The following is a 15531-nucleotide window of genomic DNA, read 5'->3' as shown; positions in this document are numbered from 1 at the left end:
TGGTGACTCCTCAGGCTGATTGGGTGGGTCCTTCCAGAGCTGATAGGGCCATCTTGACCATCCTCGACCACATCTCAACCACTATGGGGCTGGTAGACTTCTTTCTGACGCTTAAAGATCTGGCTATGTAACACCCATCCCTGATTTTCTCTGGCCCCTGACTCCTTCCCCTGCTTCCTGCTAAAGCAGCCAGCTATGGAACTTGCCAATTCTGTCTCCAAGAGTGCGTCTCTCTTCAGTTGGCAAAGAGAGCGATAAGGCAGGGGCGCTTTCTGCAGAGCCACACCCCTGATAACCCTTGTTCCCAATCTGGGCCCCACTGCTCCTCCCCACTGGTACGGTGCCCCCATGGGCCATGCCAGCCTGGCCCCTCCTCCATCTCAGGGAGTCCCACCCAGCCGCTGTCACTTCCTTGTTCTCGTCTGAATACTTCCTCCAAGAAGGGGCCAGAATGGGTTCTCTGCACCTGTGTCTCCGCTCAGTCGGGAGTGGCTCAGTGCTTTGCCAGGGTCTGTGGGGGGACAGGCGTGCAGGAGCCCAGGGCTCTGCCCCCAGGACTCGAGGGCTGGGCCACCGTGAGTCATCAATATAGACCCCAACCCATGGGACCCACAAGGAGGCAGTGTCCCAGGAAGTACGGTAGAGCTTCAAGAGCTGTTCTATTGTCTCCAAAGGGCAGACAAGACAAAGGAGAAAGGTCCCAGGGCAGTAAATCTGCTAATTAGTGACCCAACTGGCTCTGCTTTCAGAAAGGCAAATAATACCCCAGAACAGTAAAGTATGAGACAGATGAAGAGAAAGGTGGTGCATGGTATGTGGCTCAGGGCAGAGAAGCCCCATTTGCAGATGAGGAAAACTGAGGCTCAGCAGTCAGGTAGCTTGTTCAAACTCCCTCAGCTGGTTGAGGATGGAGCTAGGGCTCAAACTCAGGTAGGTCCTGAAAGATAACTCATCATATGGGGCTCCTTTTTTCTGCTCCCCAGTTGGTACCTTCTTGCAGGAAGAGAGCCATCTGGACGTGGCCAGTGAGGAAAGGGCAGGGCATATTTGAGGGGTAACGAATCAATCAATTTAGTGGCCACCAAGACTTTGTGGTGAGGGGTGGCGATGACACTTGAAAGGCAGGGAGGACCCGAGTGTTTAGAGACTGTGAATCCCTGACTGAGAGTTTTGCACTTTCTCTGCCAAGTGCTGGAGGCCATGGATTCCAGAGCAGAGAATGGACAGAGTCACAGAGGCACTTTCTTCGGAATATTCTCCCTCACACCCCCTCCTCACACCCTCCCCACCTGAGTCTTTCAGATAAGTCTCGCTTCTCCTCTGCTGGTTAACAGAAAGAGAATTTAGATTTGGCGATGATCAACTATTTTCTCAGCTTCGCCTCATCCATCCTTGTTGGACCTCTAAGACTCTCCTGCTGCAGCATCTCCCCCGCCTCGCTCCCCAAAGCGAAGGCTCTGCTCCCACAGCCATCCTCCCTCGGCCTCTCATGCCCCCACAGCCACCAGATCTCCGAGAAGCATCAACACTTCTGGCTCTGGCCTCTTGGAGGACCCAAAGGACTCATCTGCAGCCCTTGCCCTCTGTCTGCCAGAGAGAAAACCCTCCCCGTAGGCCCATCTCCTGCCCTTTCCGGCTGTCTGAAGATGTTGTGGGATGGAGGCTGGGGTCCTTGTCCCCTTTCCCACGTTCTCTGTCCCCTCCTGGATGCTGTACTCTCTTGCCCCAGCCTTACTTCACTCCATTGGGTCTTCGAGGCCAGAGATCCCCCAGAGCTCCGTATCTTTGTCTGGCTGGGAGCCAGCTCTCCCCTGGCCTGTACTGGGCAGCCTTGCCAAGTCCTGGAGAGCCGGGGCAGGTGGGTTAGGCTTAATCGGTGCTGCCTGCACTGGGCCTGCATCCAGGACTTCTCTGCCCCTTCAGCTGGGTTGAACTCAGCATCTCAGCCGTGGTGGGGTGTGACCTAGGGATCCCCCTCCCCACTACAGCTGCAGGCAAGTGCATGCTATTCTAACCTGGAATCCCCAGCTCCAGCCTGGCCTGCTCTAGGGTGGGAAGGATGGTCATTCCAGTAGCTCCCTCTGGGGTGTGTGGGAGAGGGGTGTAGATCAGATCCCCTTAACACTCCCCTTCCCTCGCTCCTCCTGGACCCTGGGAGGAACTCTGTGCTCCTGCACCTTCCATAGTAGATTCTTTTTAAAGATAAAGGCTTCAGTTGGTGAAAATGAAACTTACACTCAGATCACATTAAAAGAGACCCATGGAGAAGGGAAATAGTTGTATTTAGGTGAAGAGAGGCTTATTTTTAAAAAATCAAGTTCATTCAAATAAACATTCAGGAAAGATCTAATAATCATGTGGGTGGGTGCTGGCAGCTGCCCTTATCTAGCCCCTGCTTACTGAAATATTTCTTTGTTCAGAAGTGACCCCAGGAACTCACTGGGGTCTCCAGCTTCTGGGTCTCAGGGGCAGGTAGGACTGAGTCCCGGTGAGCCTGCCTGGAAGTTCCCGTGGGAATACTCCATTTTCTTTCCATCTTTCTGATCCTGGCTATGAAACTCAGTGTTTCTCCTGCACTTAGTTATTGCCACAGAGAATCTTTCCAGCATCCACAGAAACGTGAAGAGAAGGAAACTGAGGCAGAGAGAGAGGGGGTGGGGGGAAGGGAGAGAAGAAGGGAGAGAGAGAGAGATCTCTGAATGGCATGGGCTTTTCTACAGCAGAAACAGGGCTGAAATCCTATTAGCTGAAGCCCTCCTTTCTGCCTCTGACCCTCAATAATGCAAAACACAGGTACCCCCAGCATCCTTGCCCAAGGTCATTGGAGACCAATTTGGGCTGAGGACCTAGAAGGTCCTGACATCTTGTAACGGACTCCAGTCAGCTCCAAACATGATTTCTTTAAATTCGCTGTGTGGGGTGGGGGGATGTGAGGGCACTAGGGCTCTGGCCAAGGCCTCCTGACACCCAGAGACACGCCCATCTCTTGGGTAGACAGTCATGGAGACAAAAGACAACCACAGGCAGGCATGGTGAGGCCGCAGATGCCAGCCCCCTGGGCAACTTCTGGCTCCCTGTGCTCTGGTGGGAGGACTGCAAAATGCAGCTTACACAGACGGTGGCCCAGATCCCCTTTGGGGGGCAGTCTCGTCGCAGTGGTGGAAGGCCAGGAAGGCTGTGCTGAGGTACTCTGTTCTCACCCAGGCAGGCAGCATGGGTGGTTAACAGATTGTCGCTGGTGTGGATGGAGTTAAAGCTTTCTGGGGACTATTTACTCCTGATCCTAAGTGACAGCTCGGGGAGGGAGAGTCACGTGGCCCTGAAATCCCCTCGGGAGACGATGGAGCATGCCCAGCTGCTTCTGCCTGGGAAAGATACTGGATTCTGCAGTCACCACAACAGCATCCTCTCCCTGCGCCAGGGACCTGCCAGCTGGAGAGATGACTGATTAGACCACATCAGATCTGAGCCCTGCTCCTCAGAAGGGGGCCCCAGGGGTGGGGAGGAGGACCCCAGCCGGCCTCAGCTGGGGGGAGGGGCGCCTGAGGGCTCGGAGAGTTACAGCTTTTCAGCGCCGGGCTCACACCTCAGAAGCCGGTGAGTCTGTTTTGATGCATCATATAGATGAGGTGGGAGGAGGAAGGTTGGGCTCTGGTCAGGGCTGGCAGCCCGCCCGCCGCCGTGTGAGTCTGGGTTGCTGGCACTGCGGAGCCACTGCCTTCCGCATCCCTCATTCTTGGCAGTGATACTTAGGGATCATGGATGCTGAGAATGTTAATTATAGCCCTCTCTGTGCCCCCACCCCCACCTCCAGAACCCCCAGTAAGGGCTAATGTTGTCTGAATTTATCACATTTGAACCGCATCTCCTGAGTGAGGCCAGCTTTGGGGCTGCCAGCTTCCTAGGGTTCAGCTGGGGCCCCCAGCCTGGCTTGAGCAAAGAGGCCAGCCCCACCCTGCTTCTAATCTTGCCAGAACAGTGAGTTTAAGGCCAGCAGGAAGGAGAGATGGGGGTGTGGTCTGGGGGTCAGGCTCAGGTCAGCCCCAGGGACCCACCTCCTCAGTGTGGGAGGGGTCAGGGTGTGTCTTTTATGGGTCAGAGGTTGGGGCTTGGGGCTGCTGAGGCTCTTGAATTCCTAGGAGGCGTCTGACCTCTGGGGTCTTGGGTTTAGCCCTGAAGGAGCTGGAGCCGGATTTGTGAGCATGGGGGGATGGGTTTTATAACGGTAGGGCCAGGCTGCAGCTAGCAGAGCCTCGGGCTTATTGTGTGAGGCTCTGGGCAAAGGTTGAGGAAGTGGCAGGGTGAGGTGTTGAAAGGTAGAGTGGGGGCGCTGAGGGGGAGAGTTAGACGGGAACGATGGAGGGAGAAGAAGGGAGGAGAGGCTATAGGCACCTCCATAGGGGAGATGCTTCTTGCAACCACAGGCAAGCGTCGGAAGGGAAGAGAGGGGGCTGGAACCTGGAACCTGGGAGGGCCAGGGATGGGAGAGCCAGGAACGAGGGAGCCAGCCCTAGGGCGCAGGGCTGGGGCGGTCTGAGCGACTGAGGGGAAGGTGGTGGGACGAGGATGGACTCAGAGTCAAAGGGGGTCACGGCCTTCAAGGCTTGGCAGCTCCTTCCCAATCCCTATAGTCCCCTCGCCCACAGTCTGGCTCCCCTGAGGGTCTCCTGCACGTGGGGGTGGGAGCCCCGGTTGGACTGTCTCTGCCTGAGCCTGCTGTCCAGACGGCCACAGGGACGTCGCCGGCAGCTGCCCTACGAATCCCCTAAATTCTGGCTTCCAGGCGCCTCTGCAGGAGGCGGAGCTTGGGGGATCCTGCGGGCTCCCACCTCAGAGCGCTGCATCTCAGCTCGGGCAGGAGATGAGCAGATTCCGCTGGCAGAGCGCAGGTGGGAGGGAGGCCCCACAGAGGCCCAGCCTCTCCCCCCACCCCCTCGCACAGACGAGGCCTCCCTGGAGGAGCCAGACAGTGGCCCGAGGCTGGAGCCATCTCCAGGTGGGGCGGCCGAGGGGCGAGCCTGGCACTGCCTGACAGAAAACAAGCGCTCTCTGTGTCCTCAGCAGGGCACAGAGTGCTAGGCTGCAGATACGAATTATTAAAAGTCCTTGGCTTTCCAGTCAGCGGCGAGGTGCTAAATGTGTTAGCGCGGCTGTGTAATTAATCCTGGCTGCGGCTGCACAGGCTCGAGACAATGGGGGCCTTTTTTTTTTTTTTTTCTTTTGCCGGGCTTGGCTTTTTTTTCCTTCTTCACAGAAAGGTGATGGTGCAGGACGCATTACACAGATAATTACTTTTAACGTGTCTGCCTGGATTATTGAGTTGGATTCTTCCTGCTCGGTGGAAATGAAGTAATTACCGAGGAAGTCAGTGAGCAGGCAGCCGCGCGGCCTGGGCTGACACACGGCCTGATGGGCCGGAGCCCGTTTCCTCTGTCTTCCTCCCTGGCCTGCTGTGGGTCCCCTGAGGCCTTGGCACTGAGCCTGTGGGCCCTCCAGAGGAGGGTCAGGAGGAGGGAGCTTGCAGCGGGGCGTCGGGGAGAGCTTGCTGAGCAGTGGGTCCTGTCTTTGAGAGGTTTCCCACGGTGTGCTGAGCTCCGGGCTGAGGTGCTTGGACATCAGTGCATTAGTGAGATGACTTTGGCAGGCCAGTCTCCAACCAGTTAAAAAAAAGCCCACATATTTGGTGAGGAAAGAACACACTTTGGGAAACATTTAAAATAAACAGTGAGCAGAGAGGAAGCGCGTTGAGGATAGGCCGAGTGGGACCCTTTCCTTGGCAATCACTCAGTCCACATGGGCTCCTGCTCTGCGCCCACAGCTCCAGACGCCCTCCAAGCCCAGACCAGCCCTCTGTGGCCTCCCTGAGGGGAGCACCATCCTCCCCTGGATAATTCCAGCGACGGGGAGTTCATTACCTCACCAGGCTGCCTGCTCCAAGGTTAGAACATTCTATATGGAATCAAATCTGCCCGCTTCTGTGTTCTGCCCTTTGGTTTTGATTCTTTGAAGCAGCGCAGAGCAAGTCAGCTCTCTTTCCCACAGCGATAAAGATGGTTTTCTTCATGTTTAAAATAGTGTATAATAGCCTTTGGATGTAATGTATTTTATGTAATCATATTCGTATCGGACATTTAGGTGGTTCCCCTTATTTTCCTTTTACAAATAACACAACATGGTCATTTTTGTGCATGAGGCTTTTCCTGTATTTTGGATTATTTCCTTAGAATAAATCCCAAGACATAGAATTAATGTGATGGAGGGTATACCTTTAAAAAATTATTATTCTGTGAGTATAAAAGTAGTACATAGTTATTAAAAATGTAGAAAAACACATAAAGAAAAGATTAAAATTATGTGTAATTCTCTCAGAGATTTAGTGTATAATTTTAACATTTTGGTGTATATATGTTTTTATGAATTCATGCACAGACATGTGACTATATTTATTATCAAAATACTGTTAAAATTTTGGACCAAGCATATATTTTTTTCACCTAAATAAAAAGCATTTTTCCACGTCATTATTCTTTTACAACATCATTTTAAGTGACTGTCTGGTATTTCATTATATACCTATTCTATTTATTTGTTTGTTTAATTGGCCCCTATGTTAAACTATGTGTTTCCAGTTTGTCATTTTTATAAACAATGCTACAGTGAACATATAAATATCTGAATCTTTACACATATCAATGATTGTTTTCCTTAGGTTACATTTCCAGAAATGGAATTCCTACATTTTAAAATATTTTGACATATTTTGCCACTTCCTTGTTCGAAAGTACTAATTTCCATTCCCAGCAGCTGCGTATAAGAATGCCTTTTTTTGCATGAGCATCAGCATTGACAGTTATAACTTTTTCACTGTTTTAATTCATTGTTTTAATCCATTTGTTTGATTAGTAGTGAGTTTTAAAATTTTAAAAAGAGGTTTTAAAGTATGAAGGGTCCATCTGCTGTCATTTGTTTGTTCAAGTCTTTGCCTTTTCTTAAAAAACAATTTAGTGCAGTTGTCTAGATCACAGTTATGGGGCCAAACTCAGGTTGAATCTGGGCTCTGCCACTTACCAGGGATATGGACTTGACCGTGATTTAATCTCTCTGTGCCTCAGTTTCTCCATCTGTAAAATGAAGATAATAATGTACCTTATCTCATAGACTTCTTGTGACGATAAATGAGGTCACATATGTAAACCACATAGAATCATGCTGAGCAGAGTAAGTGATAAATGTGTTTGTTATTATCTTACTATTGTTGATTTGCATGAGAAACATATATATCTGAAGCCAGTATCATGATTCCCCTCCCCCCAAATCCCCCAAGTCTCCATGTTTGAGGCTAGATGCCTCCAGTGACCACCACACCCTTCCTCAAACTCTCCTGTTGCTTCACCCCAGGTTTGGTCTCACCAGCACAGAGCATAGTGAGACAGCCACTCCCCATTCCCAGGGTAATCCCCTGGAATGTCACACTCTGTAGCTTCTTCTAGCAGGTGCCTGAACAAGGGAGTTTGGCTCCTCTGGTGTCTTCTGGCTCCCCTCCTCCAGCCGCCCAGTCCCCCTGCCCAACCCCTCACACACTGCCAGGTGGTGCACATCCTCTCTTGATCCCGGCAAACCTACCCAGACTGTTCCCCATTCCTTTGAGCCTTCTTTGCACTTTCCAAAGTAGCACTAGCTGATCTGATAAACTAATTCTGGTCCATGTGTTAATCAGAGAGAGTCAGTGCACTGCCTGCTGGGGCGTAGAGAGAATGCCCAGCTGGAATTTGAAGACATGGATTCAAATCCTGGTCCAAATTAGCAACTGTATGATTTGTAGCAAATTGCTTAATCTCGCTGAGCTTTTGTTTCTTGGTCTGAAAAACGGGGTTAGTATCACTATCTGCTTACCTAGTTATTGGCTAGATAAGTAATATATATGAAAGTAATTTTTAAACTGCAAATAATTACACAAATGTCAGTTATTATTAGACTTGGTATTTGAACAATGTATATCAGAAGGCAATGCTTTAACTCAAAGGTCAGACAGATGCCGATGTGGGTCAGTAGGAAATATGTTTAGGGCAGATGGTATCCAGGGTGACTGTCAAATCCTCCCAGGTCATTTAGTCTCTGTAAAGGGCTGGTCCTTATTGTGTGAACCCAGGATATAGGGCTGGGCAAGTCAACAGTGATCTGACAAACATGGATGGATGCTGAGGCTTTCCTCCCGCGGGGCTTGGGAACCCCCTCTGTGTGGGAGGTGAGGTCCCTCCCTAGCTCTGACATCACCAAGTCCACTCAGTCTGGCTCATCATTACCTGAGAACCCAAGTCTATAATTGCAGGTGCCAATTTGCTTTTAATTAGCCTAATGCTTGCAATTAGCTTGTTAAATTCAACCTGGCCTCTGGTGGTGAGGTCATTTTTCTGATTTTGCTTGGTTCCTGGGTCCTCATTAGCATCAATGGGCTATCCACAGACTGCAGGCCAGCCCGCTTGCCTCTCCTGAAAGTGCAGCTGCCTAGCTGGGGAATTGAAGAGGTCATAGCAGGGAAGGAAAATCTGCTTTTGGTGAGGAGGGATGGTGGGGTGGGAAGGTGGGGTGGGAGTGTCCTGATGGAAGTATAGTTAGCCTTGTTGGAATCACAAGTGAGGTCCAGAACCCAGGTTCCTTCATTCTAATCCAATGTTCTTCTGCTTCTGAGCCTCAGTTTCCCCATCTCTAAAATGGGAGTAATAATTCCTGCCCTGCCTGCATCACTGAGGTTCAAATGGGTTAATGTAGGAAGTGGGTGTGAATGTAAAGCAACATGAAATTGCTTTATCACATCAAATGTGGACGTTCTTTAGAATTAGACAAATGGTCCCAGTGTCCCTGGACACTAGTTCCTGGTCACTTCTCATGATGTCCCATAATTCCTGATTCCATTGTCTTCTTATCTTGTTCACTGTCCCCCAAACCATGGGTGATTTGAAGGCATTGGCACATATCAGGGGCTCGATAAATGTTGGTTGGATATGTAAAGATTTGGAGGGGAAAGAGTTTGGTCCAAGGAATAGGCAGTGGGGAAACAGTCATGAGAAAGCCTTTGATGGCAGTGGTGGGGGGCATTTATTTCCTGTCCTCCTCAGGCATGCACCCCCACTCCACTCCACTGGGCTGCTTCAAGGCAAGAGATAGTCTTATTTGTTTTTGCCTTTGTGATGTTCCACACAGAGCCAGGCACGTAGCAGTTGTTTGATAACTGCTTTTTGACTGACTGAATGAATGAATGAGACAGGGTAACGTGGTAGAGAGAGCATGGAATTAAGGCAGATGAACAGGACTTGGAATACCAGCCCCATTACTTTCTTCTGGCAAACATTTACTGTATGCTTATTATGGACCAGGTACTAGGTTGTGAAAATGAATTTTTAAATTCACGGTCTAGTAAGGGAGCAGACGTGTGTGCAAATGATTGTCCTGTATATGATAGAGACATATGTTGCATTTGTTGGTGGCCACGAAAGAGAGCGATAGACTCTCCCTGGAGAGTCAGGAAAGGATTCCTGAGGAAGGGCCTGAAGCTGGGTCTCGTCAGTTTGGGAAAGTTGCTTAACATCCTTGAGTCTCAGTTTCCTAAGCTATTGTGTGAGGAGACTAAACCTCGTTTATGGAGGTAAGGATGAAATGAAATAAAATAATATAAATAAGACATCTGGCACCAAATAATCTTTTAATAAATGTTAAAAATGTTTTCTTGAAGCCGGGCTGGGTACTTGGAGGAGGTGCACTAGCCAGGGGCTCAAGGAATTTCAGAAGCTGATTTGTACAGCTTCATTTTAGCTCTGCAAGTTAATACCTTGTGACCTTGAACAGGTTCCTTAACTTCTCCAAGTCTCAGTTGCTGTGTCTACCAAGTGGGGATAACAAGTTTGTTATCTGGATCAATGGAGAGACTTCAGGCAAGGTACCTGGAACATGCTTGGCACATAGTAGTCCTAGGAAATAGCAGCTCTTCCTTGTTATTATTACCAGCATGTATCATGGAGAGACTCCGTCTGCACGCTGACACACACATGTTGCATGCATGCTGATTCCCAGATATGCTCAGAAAGGGAGGACGGTGAGGGGGCCCAGGGTTAGGCTGGGTGATAGCCAGTTGCTGCTCGTTCTGAGAAACCTTCCTCAAGGTGAGGTGACCAGAATTCTGCTGAAAAGTTTGGAGGCTACCAGCCTTGAGTGAGAGAATTCGGTAGGTTGGTTATAGCTCTTGCCCCCAGCGCGGGGAGGCTGTCTCATGGGAAACTAAGAAGTAGCCCCCTAACAGCAGGAACTTAATTCCCTCAGGCACGTAGGCCCCTCAGTCTGGGCCATTCCTGCAGGCAACATCCTAATGGCTCTGTCGCCCGGCCGGTCCCCGACCTTCCTAAGCAAGGCAGCCTGGCGGCCATGCTGCGTTGCCATGGTAACTGGCAGCCTCCCAGCTGGGTTGCCTTGGTAACCAGTTAGCTGGTATGGGGGGGAGGGGGATGGTGAGCTAGGGGGAATCAGCCTCAAAAGAGGCAGAGAAGGACAAGGGTGGGACCAAGAGGAAGACAAATCCCAGATGCCCCCAGCATAGCCCTCTTCTCTCTCCCTCGTGGGACTGGGAAAGCCAGAGAAAGGCAGGTAGGAAAGGATGTTGTGTTGTTTCCTGCCATGTGTGTATGTGTATTTTGTGGTATGAGTCATCTTGGGCAATGCAGGACGTTTGGAAGATTTGATAGGGCAGTGCAGGAGCTCTCTCAGGCCGTGACAAAGGCAGCGAGTCCCAGAGAGGGAGCCATGGACTGTCCAAACCTAGGTCTCCATCCTGGTCACCCCACCCCCGGACAACTTAACTTCTTTGAACTCCAATTTCTTCATCTGTAAAATGTTAACACAGACCTTCAGGGACATTGTTTGGGACAGTGCCTGGCACTGTCAATGATGGTTCCCCCCTCACCTTCCTCGCTGATTTTCTATTCATTGGATGCTTTCCAGCCTGTGAACAGCTTGTATTGGAGGCCAACCCTAGTCCTAGCCCAGCACAATGGGGGAGGAGGTGGGAGGGTTGGAATTCTTGAGAACCCAGAGACATGGCTGTCAGCCTCAAGGAGTTTACCATCCCAATCTTCTGAGGGCAGGAAGCAAGTTTATACAGGTGGGAACATTTGCAAGAAAGTTTTCAAAGTAGGACCTAATCGAAATTTTGACTGCCACCAGCAGAAAAACATTTTTCATCACAGCCCAGCAAACACGTGTGCGATACCCTTACTGTGTGTGGTGCATGCTTCGTGTCATATTTGAGTCTAGTCTGGTCTATTTGTTTTAAAAAAAGATACCTTGACCCTTCGGCTGGATTTCATACCCACTTTTGGGTCACTACCTTCAGTTTGAGAAACACTGTGAGGGAATCCTAACTAAAGCTCCTCAGGCATGTATAGGACCTCGGGCTTCTCCCACCTTCTATGTGTGAGGTCGTCTGGTTGGATCCTTACAATTGCAATCTGTGAGGTAACTGAGGCTCAGAGATCATATGACCTACCCAGGGTCGCAGATCAGAGGTCATACGATTGGCCCAGGGTCGCAGGGGCAAGGCTTGAAAGGGGGTCTTTGTGCTGAATCTGTTGCCCATTTTCATTCTTGCTGCAAGAGGAATTGGAGGATTCTTCTTACAAACAGAGAAACCAGGCTCTAAAGATCCCAAATGAGGGCCTAGAGCTGAGCCTAGGCCTCCGTCCCTCTTGTCTGCTGGATGCCGAGGGTGCTGTGAAAGATGAGGCTGAGCCTGAAGCGGTCTGGGTGCTCCCTCTGTGTCTGTGAGGGAGAAGGGGCGAGGAAGGGGGTGGGCCTGGCTGCACTGAAGCCGCCTCCCACGAGCTTTCCTGGGCGCTGAGCCTGTGTCAGGGTCCTGGGGCTGCCTACAGGCCCAGGCTCCTGGGAGATTTTCTGATAGGAAAGCCTTAAGCGAGGCCCAGGAAAAGCCAGTTTTTAATTGCCCTTCTCCAGCGGGACGAAGGAAGTAACAGCAGGAGTCCGGTCAGGTACGGCCTCGACCACAGAGTGGGCTCAGGTCGGGGAGCGCTTAGTACCCAGAGGTGAGGAGTGCTGAACCCCAGGAGCACCGTCCCGGGCAGAAGGCTGCCCCTGTGAATACTTGTGACAGATTCACGATCAGGCCCAGAGTAAGAATCAGAGTGTGTGGAGTTCACAGGGCTCGGTTCCGTTTTCAGCTGTGCTGTGAGAACGTGGCTGTTTCTCCGTGTCCCAGGGCCTGTGTCTCCCGTCCTGGAGGTGGGCCAGTCCTCCTCTTCCGGCGTGGACTTTGCCCTTTGCAAACAGCAGAGCAAGGTGCCCACAGCTGAGGCGCTTCGTTTCCGTTTGGGTGTGTTCCCTTTGCAGCGTCTACGCAGCCCCTCCTGCACAGGCTGCCTGGTGTTGAATGGAGGCCTGGGGAGCAGCGGTGGGGCTGCAGCTGTGGGAGGAGAGGGCCGGCTTCAAGCCTCTGCCCTGGGTGGCCAAAGTGATGAGCATCCGCGACCCCAACCCCTCATGGCCAGGCTGCTGGATTCAGGGCCTTGGGCCAGGGCAGTGGGTATGTGACTAGGAATTCTGCTGGGGCTCAAGTGGGGGTGTGAGGCTGGGTGAATAGAGGTTGAGAGATGCTGGGTTTCCAGTCAGGAGAATTGATGCCTTGGGATCATACAAGGAGACTGTGTTCAGTGCTTGAAGATGAACTGATTAACGTGGGAGTTAGATGAACATGTGTCTTGTGAGATGAACTGATTCACGTGGGAGTTGGATGAACATGTGTCTTGCAGGGACCCCTTATCTCTGCATCCGTGTATTCTGTGTATGCCCAGTATGCTCTGTACTAGCTTGTCCAGGGCGACTTGATTAACACTTTTTACTTATGAAGAATCTAATATTTCTGAGATGATGGGCTGCTCATCCAAGACCAGTTGAGAAGTGGGGGAGGAATCAGAATTGGGATTTATGGTTTTCTGCCCCTCATGTGACCCAAGTTTGAATGCATGCATATTAGCCAGAGATAGTGAGATAATGGAGATGGGAGTGAGAGGGGGGGAAGATGTGATTATTTTCCTCTGCTTTGTTATGACACCCCCAACAGTCACGGCTCATTTTCGGCCTCTCAGGGCTGCCCCGCTGGCCTTCCCCCGGTGCCCTGACCCTGTGTCCTGGGAGGGGCAGGAGGTAGATGCTGCTTCCTCTGGAGGAGTGAGGGTGTGTGCATGTGTTACTTACAGGTTCACGTGCATGTAGGAAGGGGCTGTCAGTTGCTGGCAGCCCTTCAGACCATGTAGAAAGAAAGTCACAGAGATGCTGAGGAGAAGGCTTGAAGGCAGAGCTGAGCTGCAGGGGGAATCAGGGACCATATGCGGTGCCGGTCCTTATAGCTCCCTTGGCCCGCATAGTGCTGGAGGAGGGCATTATCTAACCAGGCAGCAGCTCCTCCAGGAGCCATAGCCTCCTTTAGCAGTGCGGGCCTTCTCTGAATCCAGAAACCAATGTCCTCATTTAAACCAACTTAACCCTCTGGTGGCAGCCGGCAGGGCGGGCTTAGCTCATTCTCTTCTTTCCCCTGTACTCCACTCCCAGGTGTTTCTGCCCTTCCCCAACATCCCCATCATTGTAGTTACTTTCCGTGTGTGTGTGTGTGTGTGTGTGTGTGTGTGTAAATGTGAGTGTGGAGAGAGATGGGGGAAGTTGGGTGAGCTTACTTTTCCTAATGCCTCTGATCCCACTATTAAGGTCAAGTGATTCAGCCCAGAAAGGAGGGTTTGTGTAGGGAACCTGCCGCAGGGGCAGGGAGCAGGGCATGGGGCGGGAGAAGAGGGGACAGGAGGGATCACGGTTGATGCTGCTGTCCTGTTCAGGGTGATGCTTGTCACACCAGCCACGTCCGTCAGCTCTCTAGGACTTGTGCTCTGGGTGAGGCTATACCCAGGGCAGCATGCACATGGGTTCTGAGGGGGACCAAGATGTAGATCCCACAGACCTGCCTCATGGCAGCAGATCCCAGATGTGAAGAAAGCAGGCAGAAGAGGGAGAAACTGAGACCTCCGGCACAGTGGCGATGGGGAGTGTGGAGAAGGTTCCCAGTGGCGGGAAGCCTTGACGGGAGTGGGACCGAGGTCTGAGAAAGGAAGCCTGGATCGGCATGGACAGGGCCAGGCTCAGTTACGTGTTGATGGGCTGCCTCTGGTCAGCTGTTCTGGAGGCAGAGTGGCAGAGTGTGGCAACTTAGAGAGTGTCTAGACCCCAGAAGGGACTCCCTAGAATCTAAACGGAAAACATCCTGATCGGGCCCAGCATCTTCCAGATCTGGTGTTGTCAGAACCAAGGCCAAGCCATCAACACTTGTGTACTTATTAAGTTATATTTTCAAAAGTATCCTTTCATTGGCTGAAACAGCCAGTTGGAAATAGAAGTTGCTCTGAAATATTTTCTTTCACATATGTCTTTCTGATAAATTTGTATTTCTCCACAGTAATTAGCATAGTGTCTTGAAATAGTAGGTGCTTGATACATACCTTTCCCCACCTTCCCTGGGCATTATCCTTGGGATGGGGCAACATGCAAGACAGTAAGATAAGAAGATGCTCTCAGCCCAGGTCCTTTTATGGGCTGAGATTTCAGATGATTTCTCTTCCTTCTGGTTTAGAGCCAGTCATTGGCTGAAGGATTTGCAGGGTGGAGTTTGATCGTATTTCATCCATCCTTCTCTGCCTTTCCTGTTGGAGACGTGGCTTCATCACTCACTTCTGGGGTACTTGGATAATGTAGATAAGGTGCCGGCCCAAAGTATAATTTGGGTTAGGAAACACTGACCTCTTTCATACTTTTTATGATGACTTTCTATATTCTTAATTATCTCTTTGAGAAGGAGTGAGCTATTTTCAGCCAGTTTAGAGGAGTTTATCACTCCCAAAAGAACCTCCTGAGATGATAACAGGTCAGGGGAAGGAGGTGTCAGCAGGAGCTCCTTTGCATATTTGCCATAATCCTTCCTGTGGCTCAGTTTACAGGCATCCTAGGCAAGTTGTAGTCTGGGCATAGCTGTCACTTTCTCTCCATCATATACACCGGAATCTGTGGGCAAGTCTGGGCTAAATGTACCTCATTATAAACTCTGTGCTCGGATGTCAGAGCCTGTTTTTCCAGGTGGAGAGACCAAGACAGGAGAGGGACCTAGAGTCTCAGGCTTGGAAGCAACCTTTCATTTGGAAGCAACCTTTCATTTGGTCCAAACTTCCTCCAGATAGCAGCACCCCAGACTTGTGGTCAGGCAGCACCGCTTGAACCCCCAGTAACTAGGAGCGCTGCTCTGTGAAGCAGCGTTTTCTATTGTTGGACAGCTTCAACTCACATCCTTCCTTGATGCTGAACTCAAACTTTTCTTCCTACCATCCACCCTTTGGTTCTAGTTCAGCATCCTGGCCATCCTGATCATTCTTTTCTGAGCTCACTTTTGTCATCATTTCAAGAGTCAGACCAGTGTTAAGAGACAATATGAAACAG

General features: G+C 50.8%; 1 protein-coding gene across 12 annotated transcripts in view; it reads left to right on the top strand.

Moving 5' to 3' along the window:
• PLEKHA6 (pleckstrin homology domain containing A6) overlaps positions 1-15531 on the top strand; it is a 137659-nt gene that overhangs the window by 13899 nt on the left and 108229 nt on the right. Inside the window, exons 1-2 of one of the 12 annotated variants that reach the window (XM_060289988.1) lie at positions 3201-3597; positions 5819-5938. The exons of 10 other annotated variants lie outside the window; for them this stretch is intronic. The gene's annotated coding sequence lies outside the window, so the exon portion shown is untranslated. Of the gene's footprint in view, positions 1-3200; positions 3598-5818; positions 5939-15531 lie in introns of those variants that run through there. One more of the 12 variants, XM_060289893.1, reaches the window with a different exon arrangement.

The sequence above is a fragment of the Globicephala melas genome, chromosome 1 (genome assembly GCF_963455315.2).
Source record: "Globicephala melas chromosome 1, mGloMel1.2, whole genome shotgun sequence".
NCBI lineage: Eukaryota > Metazoa > Chordata > Mammalia > Artiodactyla > Delphinidae > Globicephala > Globicephala melas.
The sequence above is the reverse complement of the archived record's forward strand: the minus strand, read 5'-3'. Positions and strand labels throughout refer to the sequence as shown.